We start from the raw sequence: 13,229 nt of genomic DNA, 5'->3' as shown, positions 1-13,229 counted from the left end.
TCCCTATTTATTCCCTCATCTATGTCGTTTACGTAGATTGTGAACAACAAGGGGCCCAACACTTACCCCTGTGGAACACCGCTTGTGACGTGCCCCCATTCTGATTTCTCCCCATTTATGCAAACTCTCTGCTGCCTATTTGTCAATCATGCCTCAACCCTGGAAAAAGTTTCTCCTCCTATTCCCTGTGCCTTAAGTTTCCTAAATAGCCTCTGATGTGGAACTCTATCGAAAGCCTTACTGAAGTCCATATACACAATATCAAATTAAATAACATGATCTACCTCCTCAAACACCTTAGTGAAGAAAGTTAGTAAATTCGTAAGACAGGAATGCCCCTTTGTAAAACCGTGTTGAGATTCATTAATCAATTTATGTCTTTCGAGATGGCTACGAATTGCTTTGGCAATTATTGATTCCATAAATTTTCCCACTATGGAGGTAAGGCTTATTGGGCTATAGTTCGAAGCTAAGGACCTGTCACCTGCCTTGTAAATAGGTATTACATTTGCCATTTTCCACTTATCAGGCACTATGCCAGTTTGTAGTGATGTGCTAAAAAGATTAGCCAAAGGTATGCTAAGTTCCTCTTTACATTCCTTTAACACCCTTGCAAACAGTTCATCAGGGTCTGGGAAATTGTTACCTTTTAATTTCTCTATTTGTCTAAGGACCATGTCACTAGTTACGGCAATCGTGCATAGTTTATTATCGTCCTGTTCTGCATAATCTATTATTTCTAGAATTTCGCTAGTATCTTCCTGAGTAAAAACTGAGCGGAAGTAAAAATTGAAAATTTCACACACATCCTTATCACTGTCAGTGATCTGACCTGAGTTACTCTTAAGTGGGTCTATCTTGTCCCTAATCTTACTTCTGTATACCTGAAAGAACCCTTTTGGGTTAGTCTTCGAATCCTTTGCGACCTTAGCCTCATAATCCCTTTTTGCTTTTCTTATTCCTTTTTTTATTTCCCTCTTTAATTGAATATATTGATTTCCTAACTGCCAATCCCCTCTTTTGATTCGCCTATATATGCCTCTTTTTTGATCAATGAGATGTTTTAATCTATTGTACATCCATTTGGGATCATTTTTTGTTAGATCTAATTTCCCTATTCGGAACAAAAGTTGTCTGGGCAGCTAGAACTATGCTCTGAAAAACGTCATATAGGCAACCAAGATCACCTACCTGACCCATAGTCAGGACAGCCCAATTTAGCCCACCTAGGTAATTTTTCAGTCTCATGAAATCGGCCAAGAGATTTGATTGCAGTTATCCGTGTAACTCCACGATACATTTAAGCTAAGTGATTTGTGATCACTTTCCCCAAGCTCATCATTAACCTCAAGATTAATAACTAGTGATTCTTTGTTGGCAAAAACCAAGTCAAGCAGATTGTTGGGTCTGTCACAAACTGTTTTAAAAAGCAATCCTGAACCGTATCAAGAAAGTCACTAGACTCAAGATTTTCTCTCACACTGTTCCAATCAATTTGTCTAAAGCCAAAATCTCCAATTAACACAACATTTTCATATCTAGATGCCTTAAGAATTTCGTCCCATAGCAGCTTACTGCACTCTCTGTCAAGGTTAGGGGGCCTATAAATCACACCCAGAATTAACTTTTCACGACCCTCGAGAAACTGTAGCCAAACAAATTCTGTGTCCGATGTTTCTCATTTTATATCTTGTCTAACACGACAATTTAAATTATCTCTGACGTACATCACCACTCCACCACCCTTCCTGTTGACCCTATCAGTATGGAATAGTTTATAACCCTGTATGTTGCATTCAGAGGGCATTTCTATATCTTTCAAGTTGAACCAGGTCTCTGTTATAGCAATAATGTCTATATTACCTGCACTTGCAAGTAATCTTAGCTCATCTATCTTATTTCTTAGACTCCTACTATTTGTATAGTAAACCTTAAGGGAGCGAGTCACTCGTTACCCTCTACTATCTCTCTTTGTTTGTTGATCAATTGATTTGCCATTACTAGCAACTTTATTTTGAAAATTGTCTTTTAAACATATCCCTGAGGTATCCCGGTAATAACTGCTGTTTTAACCCTAATACTGCAGCCTGATTGTTTCCAACAGACACCCATACCTCTATAATCTAACAGTTTAAAGTACAAGACAAGTCATTAGTGACCCCCTTAATCGAATTGGCTAATGCAACCACTCCTTCCCCAGAGAGATGAACCCCATCCCTTGAATACATATCATGCTTGCCATAGAATATGTCCCAGTTATCAATGAATGGGATTGCAAGTTCCTTGCAGTACCTGTCTAGCCAGTCATTTATACCAATTGCCCTAGACATCCATTCATTGCCCACTCCCCTTCTAGGCAAGATGCTACATATGATTGGGATCCCTCCCTTAGTCCTGACTACATCTATGGCTGACCTATACTTATCCAGCAGCTCCTGTCTCCTGCCATTCCTGATGTCATTTCCACCAGCATTAAGACATATAATGGGGTTGTTCCCATTGCCTGACATAATATTATCCAACCTGCTGACTATGTCACCAACACCAGCTCCTGGAAGGCATACCCTCTTTCTGACCTTTCTGTCTCTGTTACAAAAAGCATGGTCCATATATCTTACCTGAGAATCTCCCAAAATCAGAATATTCTTACCTTGATAAGCAGGGGGGGGGGGGTCACTAACCACTGAAGTACACTCGTCCTAGAGAACAGAGAATCGATTTCCTACCTTCACATCTTCTCTATTAACCTTCCTTATCATCCTTCTTCTTGAACTGTGAACCACTTGCCACTTAAAGCGGCTGCCACTCTCCAAATACAAACCCATCTAGACGAAGCTTCAAGCCTCCTATTTTCCTCCTTAAGAAGTAGAATCTTCAACACTTGAACCTGAGATTCTAAAACACTACAACAAGCCATGGTGCTTGGTAACACCCCACGCTAATCCCAGACAGCTTAAGACAGGTATGACCACACGTGACCACTTACCTCAGCGTACTTCTACCACTACTTTTTTTTCCCTTTCCTACTACATCTCTTGTCCCCTCCCTGTCTGCTGGATTTTATATATTCCCTTATTCTCTTCTTTTTGTTAGTGTGACTTTGTAAATGGTCCAAGTCAGCCCGAAACGTCCTGTGTGGGGTTATTTGTGCATTTTCTTCAGTCACGGTATTGTGTCTTTTGTTATTATTCTTACTAATATAATTATTAGATGAAATGTGAAGGCTAATGATGTGTATAATGACAATTCTAAAATTAGGTGAACTGAAAAAAACTCAATGTAATGGCAAGGTAATCCTTCTGTCTACTAAACACACCTTGGCACTTTAACAGCTTTTGGACGTACAAACAAGAAAACAGTTATTTTTACTAATAAAATGTATTTGGGTTTATGGAGAATGCAAGACTTACATATACTGAAAACATTTCGGTTTCCTAATAGTGAGTCAAATATATTTACAGTATTGGAACACCTGAGTGTACTGAGAACATAAACGTATTGACCAGACAAGACAAGACATCATCTGCAAGTATAAACCAAACAGCATTTGCGTTTGCTAAGATGGTAAAGAAGTGGTGGATGCTAACTCTGCATGTTAACATATACAACATTGTTTCATTAAGCTGGGAATCAGTAAGACCTGTCGATTTTAATGAGGTGGAAACGATAGCTGTATATCAGCTCAAGCAATTTAATTACAGAAGACGCTAGCTGGGATGCTAGATGAGACGTGATTATTGTGTCGCGACTAGTGCGTGCGGAGAGCTACTAGTTTTGATGCTAGAAGTGACGACACTGTCATGGGAGTTTGTAGATATGCTGCTGGAGTGAACGCTGGTAGAGATGTTGATGTGTACTGAAGGAGACGCTGTTCGGAACGATACTTGTGAGGACGGTGGCAGAGGCGCTGGTAAGAATGCTACTGACGGGGACGCTGTAATATAATAATAATAATAATAATAATAATAATAATAATAATAATAATAATAATAATAGTATCTTCATTTCTACAAGTACATGTACAAGGTATATAGGCCTATCTGACATCAATGACATACTACTGTATAGAAAGCCGCATTTCGGGCAAATTATGTTAACATTTTTCCCATGATGCGACCCACACCCGTCGACTAACACCCAGGTAAACATTTCTCCTGTTGGGTAAACACAGACAACGGGTGGAAGGAAACACGCCCAGTGTTCCCACAATTTCCCGGGAATCGCTACAAGAGACCTTTCTTTTGTAGAGGCGCTGCTAGAAACTTTGCTGGCAGGAAACTGCTAGTGACACTGGAACGAAGGTTACTGGCGGGGATCGTGGTTGGGATGCTACTTGTGGGGACGCTGTAGTTACGCTGGAATGAATGTTACTTTCAGAGACGTTGGTAAGGTAGCTCGATGGGACGCTACTGGAGCTAACGCTTGTGATGACACTGGAACTGACATTACTGGTGGGGACGCTGGTAGGGACGCTACTAGCGGGGACGCTGGTAGGGACGCTACTAGCGGGGACGCTCAGGGTGCTGCCAGGAAGACTCATGCATATTCTATGAAGGAAACACAGTGACATCAGCTACAATATTTCTCTGGAAGGTTCAACGCCTCCAACGCTCCACTGTTATTCCTCCATCTGTTGTTCACTATCTCGTTGAACATGTTCATGCTGCTGCTCGTCTCCATGTCTCTTTACATCCATTATTTTCTTCTTTCTATTGTTATATTTTGTTCTTTACTATCTCCAGCAGGTTGTTTACATGTTTACACATTTACCTGCTTTATTCTTCCATGTCTGCACATTTGCCTGCTTTATTCCTCCATGTCTGCAACATGTCTCAACAAGAGTCGTAGAAAAGACTATGCTCAGTAGAGCTCTGAACCAAAGCGAAAGTATTAAAGGCACCGATATGTTCTCTTGAACCTAAGCAGAACCACACTGAATAGAACGCTTGACATGTACCCTAGGTCAGGTCAGGTCAGGTCAGGTCACGTGTCTTGAACAAACATGAGCGTCAGTACATGGCGTTAAAACTTGTTACAACCATTACTTATTTGCCGCATCCGCATCAGCATTCCTTAAATATTCCTACCCAACATATAACTGATAATAACAGTAATAATAATAATAGCACGAAAATGATGAGAATGAACAGATAATACAAAGTCAAACATCTTCATTTTAGCTATTAATGAAGATACTCTAAATGTAACATTAATTAACTAAGGTTACAATTTTCAATATATATATATTTTAGCATTATCTAGGTGCAAAATACACCTATCAACATGATGAAGATTCACCACAAACACACACACACCTGACAAGGAGGCAACAGTGAGTCATGGTACATGCCGAGGTATCACAGTGGGTGCCTTTGACGAGCGGAGTACCACAGGAGTCAGTTCTAGGACCATTGCTATTTTTGGTACATGTGAATAATATGATGGAAGGGATAGACTCAGAAGTGTCCCTGTTCACAAATGATGTTAAGTTAATGAGGAGAATTAAATCAGATGAGGATCAGGCAGGGCTACAAAGAGACCTGGACAGGCTGGACGTGTGGTCCAGCAACTGGCTTCTAGAATTTAACCCTGCCAAATGCAAAGCCATGAAGATCGGAGGAGGGCAAAGAAGACCGCAGACAAGAGTATACGGTAGGTCCCCAAAGACTGCCAACCTCACTCAAGGAGAAAGATCTTGGGGTGAGTACAAATCAACCAGATAACTGCTGCAGCATATGGGCGCCTGGTAAACCTGAGAATAGCATTCCGATACCTCAGTAAGGAATCTTTCAAGACACTGTAGACTCTGTACGTCAGGTCCATACTGGAGAATGCAGCACCAGTTTGGAACCCACACCTGGTCAAGCACGTTAAGAAATTAGAGAAAGTACAAAGGTTTGCAACATGGATAGTTCCAGAGCTAGAGGGAATGTTCTACGAAGAAAGGGTGAGGAAAATCGGCCTGACGACACTGGAGGACAGGATGGATAGGGTAGACATGATAACGACATACAAAATACTGTGTGGAATAGACAAGGTGGACAGAGACAAGATGTTCCAGAGAGGGAACACAGAAACAAGGGGTCACTCTTGGAAGTTGAAGACTCAGATGAGCCAAAGGGATGTTAGGAAGTATTTCTTCAGTCATAAAGTGGTCAGGAAGTGGAACAGTCTGGCGAGCGATGTAGTGGAGGCAGGAACCATACACAACTTAAAGACGAGGTATGATAAAGCTCATGGAGAAGGGAGAGAGAGGACCAAGTAGCGTTCAGTAAAGAGGCGGGCCCAGGAGCTGAGTCTCGACCCCTGCAACTACAATTAGGCGACTACACACACACACACAAACACACACACACACACACACACACACACACACACACACACACACACACACACACACACACACACACACACACACACACACACACACAGGAAGGCCAGGACGAATGAAGCCAAACTACAAGAAAGGGGACTACACAGGAATGAGGAACTACCTGAACGGGGTTCAGTGGGACAGAGAACTGGCAGGGAAGCCAGTTAATGAGATGATGGAATATGTAGCAACAAAATGCAAGGAGGCTGAGGAGAGGTTTGTACCCAAGGGTAACAGGAATAATGAAAAAGCCAGGATGAGCCCATGGTTTACCCAAAGGTGCAGGGAGGCAAAAACCAAGTGTGCTAGGGAATGGAAGAAATATAGAAGGCAAAGGACCCAGGAGAATAAGGAGACCAGTCGTAGAGCCAGAAACGAATATGCACAGGTAAGAAGGGAGGCCCAAAGACAATATGAAAATGACATAGCAGCGAAAGCCAGATCTGACCCAAAACTGTTGTACAGCCACATCAGGAGTAAAACAACAGTCAAGGACCAGGTAATCAGGCTAAGGAAGGAAGGAGGAGAGTCAACAAGAAATGACCGTGAAGTATGTGAAGAACTCAACAAGAGATTCAAAGAAGTGTTCACAGAGGAGACAGAAGGGACTCCAGAAAGACGGAGAGGTGGGGCACACCACCAAGTGCTGGACACAGTGCACACCACCGAGGAAGAAGTGAAGAGGCTTCTGAGTGAGCTAGATACCTCAAAGGCAATGGGGCCAGATTACATCTCCCCATGGGTATTGAGAGAGGGAGCAGAGGTGCTATGTGTACCCCTAACAACAATATTCAATACATCTATCGAAACAAGAAGATTGCCTGAGGCATGGAAGACAGCAAATGTAGTCCCAATCTTTAAAAAAGGAGACAGACATGAAGCATTAAACTACAGACCAGTGTCACTGACATGTAGAGTATGCAAAATCATGGAGAAGATTATCAGGAGAAGAGTGGTGGAACACCTAGAAAGGAACGATCTCATCAACAGCAGCCAACATGGTTTCAGGGACGGGAAATCCTGTGTCACAAACCTACTGGAGTTCTATGACATGGTGACAGCAGTAAGACAAGAGAGAGAGGGGTGGGTGGATTGCATTTTCTTGGACTGTAAGAAGGCGTTTGACACAGTTCCACACAAGAGATTGGTGCAAAAACTGGAGGACCAAGCAGGGATAACAGGGAAGGCACTACAATGGATCAGGGAATACTTGTCAGGAAGACAGCAGCGAGTCATGGTACGTGGCGAGGTGTCAGAGTGGGCACCTGTGACCAGCGGGGTCCCGCAGGGGTCAGTCCTAGGACCAGTGCTGTTTCTGGTATTTGTGAACGACATGACGGAAGGAATAGACTCTGAGGTGTCCCTGTTTGCAGATGACGTGAAGTTGATGAGAAGAATTCACTCGATCGAAGACCAGGCAGAACTACAAAGGGATCTGGACAGGCTGCAGACCTGGTCCAGCAATTGGCTTCTGGAGTTCAATCCCACCAAGTGCAAAGTCATGAAGAGTGGGGAAGGGCAAAGAAGACCGCAGACGGAGTACAGTCTAGGGGGCCAGAGACTACAAACCTCACTCAAGGAAAAAGATCTTGGGGTGAGTATAACACCAGGCACATCTCCTGAAGCGCACATCAACCAAATAACTGCTGCAGCATATGGGCGCCTGGCAAACCTCAGAACAGCATTCCGACATCTTAATAAGGAATCATTCAGGACCCTGTACACCGTGTACGTTAGGCCCGTATTGGAGTATGCGGCACCAGTTTGGAACCCACACCTAGCCAAGCACGTGAAGAAACTAGAGAAAGTGCAAAGGTTTGCAACAAGACTAGTCCCAGCGCTAAGAGGTATGTCCTACGAGGAGAGGTTAAGGGAAATCAACCTGACGACACTGGAGGACAGGAGAGATAGGGGGGACATGATAACGACATACAAAATACTGAGAGGAATTGACAAGGTGGACAAAGACAGGATGTTCCAGAGATTGGACACAGTAACAAGGGGACACAGTTGGAAGCTGAAGACACAGATGAATCACAGGGATGTTAGGAAGTATTTCTTCAGCCACAGAGTAGTCAGTAAGTGGAATAGTTTGGGAAGCGATGTAGTGGAGGCAGGATCCATACATAGCTTTAAGCAGAGGTATGATAAAGCTCACGGCTCAGGGAGAGTGACCTAGTAGCGATCAGTGAAGAGGCGGGGCCAGGAGCTTGGACTCGACCCCCGCAACCTCAACTAGGTGAGTACAACTAGGTGAGTACACACATAGAGTACAGGCAGAGTACAGTCTAGGGGGGCCAGAGACTACAAACCTCACTCAAGGAAAAAGATCTTGGGGTGAGTATAACACCGAGCACATCTCCTGAGGCGCACATCAACCAAATAACTGCTGCAGCATATGGGCGCCTAGCAAACCTAAGAACAGCATTCCACCATCTTAATAAAAAATCGTTCAGGACCCTGTACACCGTGTACGTTAGGCCCATATTGGAGTATGCGGCACCAGTTTGGAACCCACACCTAGCCAAGCACGTAAAGAAACTAGCGAAAGTGCAAAGATTTGCAACAAGACTAGTCCCAGAGCTAAGAGGTGTGTCCTACGAGGAGAGGTTAAGGGAAATCGACCTGACGACACTGGAGGACAGGTGTAGACAGCCTGAGAGATAGGGGGGACATGATAACGACATTCAAAATGCTGAGAGGAATTGACAAGGTGGACAAAGACAAGATGTTCCAGAGATGGGACACAGCAACAAGGGGACACAGTTGGAAGTTGAAGGCACAGATGAATCACAGGGATGTTAGGAAGTATTTCTTCAGCTACAGAGTAGTCAGGAAGTGGAATAGTTTGGGAAGCGATGTAATGGAGGCAGGATCCATACATAGCTTAAAGAAAGGTATGATAAAGCTCACGATTTAGGGAGAGGGACCTAGTAACGATCAGTGAATAGTCGGGGCCAGGAGCTAAGACTCGACCACTGCAACCTCAACTAGGTGAGTACACACACACACACACACACACAGAACAAAGGAGAGGGTGATGAAAAGCCTGCTAAGCGAACTAGATGCCTGAAAGGTGGGATCGGACATCTCTCCACAGGTCCTGAGGGAGCAGAGCCCCGTGTGTGCCGACTTACAACAATACATCTACCGAAACTACAACATTAAATTACAGACCAGTGTCACTGAGATATTTATTATGGAAAGTCATGGAGAAGATTTTCAGGAGAAGATTGGTGGAACACCTTCGAAGGATTGAGCTTATTCACATCAACCAGCATGGTTTTAGGGACGTGAAATCCTTTATCACAAACCTATTGAAGTTTTACGAAAAGGTAACGGCAGTAAGACGAGAAAGCGAGTGAGTTGAGTTGATTGAATTTTTATTGAACCGTAAGAAGGCTTTGGACACATTTCCACACCAGAGATTAGTTCAAAGACTAGATGATCAAGCAGGTATAACAGGAAAGGCACTGTAATGGTTCAGAGAGTAACTAACAGGAAGGCAACAGTGAGTCATGGTACGTGACGACGTATCACAGAGGGTGCCTGTGATGACCGGGGTCCCACAAGGTCAGTCAAGGATAGATGTTGTTTCTGGTATATGTGAATGACATGACGGAAGGGATAGATTCAGAAGTGTCCCTGTTTGCAGACGATGCAAAGCTAATGTGGAGAATTCAATAAGGCAAGACTGCAAAGGGATCTGCATAGGCTGCAAGCCAGGTCCAGCAACTAGCTCTTAGAGTTTAACCCCAGCAAGTGCAAAGTAATGAAGATTGGGGAAAGGCAAAGAAAACCAAAGACAGAATACAGGGTGGGAAAGGGGGGGGGGAGCAAAAACTGCAAACCTCCCCCAAGGAAAAGGATCATGAGGCGCATATCAGCCAGATAACTTCTGCAGTATATGAGCTCCTGGGAAACCGAAGAACAGCATTTCAGCTCTCAGTAAAAATCTTTCAACACTCTGTACATCGTGTACATCGTATACATCAGGCCTATATTGGAGTATGCAGTACTAGTATAAAACCTACACCTAGCCAAGCATGTCAAGTAATTATAGAAAGAGCAAAAGTCTGCAACAAGACTAGCTCTGGAGCTACGGGAGAACAGGAAGGATATGCAGGACATGATAACGACATATAAAATACTGAGGGGATTTAACGGTGAATATAGGGACAGGATGTTCCAGAGATGGGACATAGCAACAAGGGGTCACAATTGGAAGTTGAAGACTGAGATGAGTCACAGGGATGTTAGAAAGTATTTCTGCAGTCATAAAGCTATTAGAAAGTGGAATAATCTGGAGAGTGATGTAGTGGTGGCAGAACTTTAAGAAGAGGTACGATAAAGCTCGTGGAACAGGAAAAGAGTAGACCTAGTAGAGACCAGTGAAGAAGTGAGATCAGGAGCTGTGATTCGACCCGTGCAACCACAAATAAGGGAGTACACACACACACACACACACACACACAATGAGGTAAGCACAATTAGGCGAGTACACACACACACACACACACACACACACACACACACACACACACACACACTTTAACACTACCACACTCGCACTAAGCCATCCCGCCCCCAACAAAAAAAAGGACACAACCAAGGATACTAGGGATGACTGGGATAATAACGAAGAATCGGCAGAAAAGATAGAGAGAGCAATGGAATGAGAGTGGGAAAAAACTAAGCAAGTTTTGGAACTCGGTGGAGAAGATATCTACAGAGAAGAAGAAGTAAGAGTCAACATCCGCTGCTGCAGAGTCAAAAATGCAGAGCTTGGCGAATACATAAGTAGAATACATAAGTAATGGCTGATAGGAGCAAGGTGCAGGGTGCAGGAACGGGATTGGAGGAAGGGAAGGAGCAAAGAAGCTCCTTGAGGAAATATCAGGCCAACGGGACATCTGGGAGACAATAAGGAAAACAACCAGGGAGACGCTTAACTCGGATCCAGAGATATGGAGGAAAACGAAATGGGGAGAGGAGAGGGAGAGATCGCTTATCTTAAGTTCCATGAGGCAGAAGGGAAGACCTACAATGAAAGACAGGAGGAGGTAGAAGAGTATCATCACAGAATCAGGAGAGGACATGATCCAACTGACAAATTTTCGTCAAACCGATGGAGTAGGGTGCACCAGAAAGTGATGGACACACTACACACAACCGAGGAAGAGGCGGCACATGAAGAGTCGGAGTTTGTGCATGTATCGAGTTAGGTTCCACAAGGGTCAGTCCTAGGTCCGGTGCCTTCATAAACCCCCCAGAATACACTTTTTGGAAAAAAGCTGAAGGTATATTAAACCAACACAGAATAAATATGTGAGTAATAGCACAAGAATATCATGAAGGCATCCCCAGACATAATAGCACTCACAAAAACCACGGTCACAGAATGATAAATGCAATGTTTCTAACCAGATATCGGATTGTGAGGAAAGATAGAGAGGGAGGAAGAGTTGCACTGCTTATCAAAAACTAGTGGAGTTTTGAGGAATTAAAATGAACGGGCAGAAAGGAAGCAAGGGACTACACAGCTGGAACACTTCAGACAGAGGGTAACAAGGTGGTGATTGCAGTAATGTACAGTCTGCCACAAAATAGAAGGAAGCTAAGACAAGAATATGATGAGAACAACGGAGCATTGGTGGACACACTAGCTGAGGTTGCCCATAAGGGCAGGGCAAAGTTACTAGTTGTGAGTGATTTAAATTAAAAGGAGATTGACTGGGATAACATGGAGCCACTTAGGGTGCTAGAAACGTGAAGGGATAAAATAATGGAGGTGATACTGGAAAACCTCATGTGTCAATATGTTAGGGATACTACAAGAGAGAGAGAGAGAGAGAGAGAGAGAGAGAGAGAGAGAGCAGAGGATGAATCAAAAAGGCTGGACCTCATATTCACCTTCAGTAGTTCAGATATCGGGAAATACTACATATAAAAGCATATGAAAGGCCTGTTGGAGTTAGGGATCACATGGTCCTGAGCTTCGAATGTGTTGTAGAGTTAAAAGTGGAGAGTAAAGCTGCACGAGTAGGATGGAAGAAGCCAAATTACAAAAGATGGGATTTCACAGGCATGAGGTATTTCCTTCCTGAGGTGCAGTGGGAAAGGGACAGGGTGGGGAAAAGAGTAAATAAAATAACTGAATACATGATCGCAAAGTGCAGGGAGGCAGAGAGGTTTGTACCCAAGTTCAAAATAAATAATGGGATGACAAGAACGAGCCGTTGGTTTACCCAAAGTTGTAGGGAGGCCAAATGGAACACGTAATGAAGTCAAAGGTCCCTGGAAAATAAGGAGACTAGTTATTAAAGAGCCAGAAATGAATATGCATGGAAAAGGAGGGAGGCAAAGCAGCAATACGAGAATGACATATCGTTGAAAGCGAAATCTCACCCAAAGCTGTTGTACGGCCACATGAGGAAGAAAGCAACAAAGACCAGGTAATTAGGTTGATGAAGGAAGGAGGGGATATCACAAGAAACGGCCAGAAGTATGTGAGGATCTCAATAAAAGATTTAAGGAAGTATTTTCATTTGAGACAAAAAAGCCCCAAGCAAATCTGGAAGGTAGGTACACGAACATGTGTATATACCCAAAGAAGAGGTGAAGAAGCTGGAAAGCGAAATAGATATCATAAAGGAGGGACCGGAAAATATTTCTCCATGGGTCTTGAGAGAGGGAGCAGAGACATTGTGTGTGCCTCTAACAACAACCTTCAACACATCTATCGAAACAGGGCAGTTGCCTGAGGTGTGGATGTCAGTAAATGCAGTCCGAATTTTCAAGAAATGAGACAGTCATTCAGCATTAAGCTGCAGACTAGAGTCACTAACGTGCATGG

The sequence above is a fragment of the Cherax quadricarinatus genome, chromosome 10, assembly GCF_038502225.1.
Source record: "Cherax quadricarinatus isolate ZL_2023a chromosome 10, ASM3850222v1, whole genome shotgun sequence".
Classification (NCBI taxonomy): domain Eukaryota; kingdom Metazoa; phylum Arthropoda; class Malacostraca; order Decapoda; family Parastacidae; genus Cherax; species Cherax quadricarinatus.
This window is presented reverse-complemented; position numbering follows the sequence as displayed.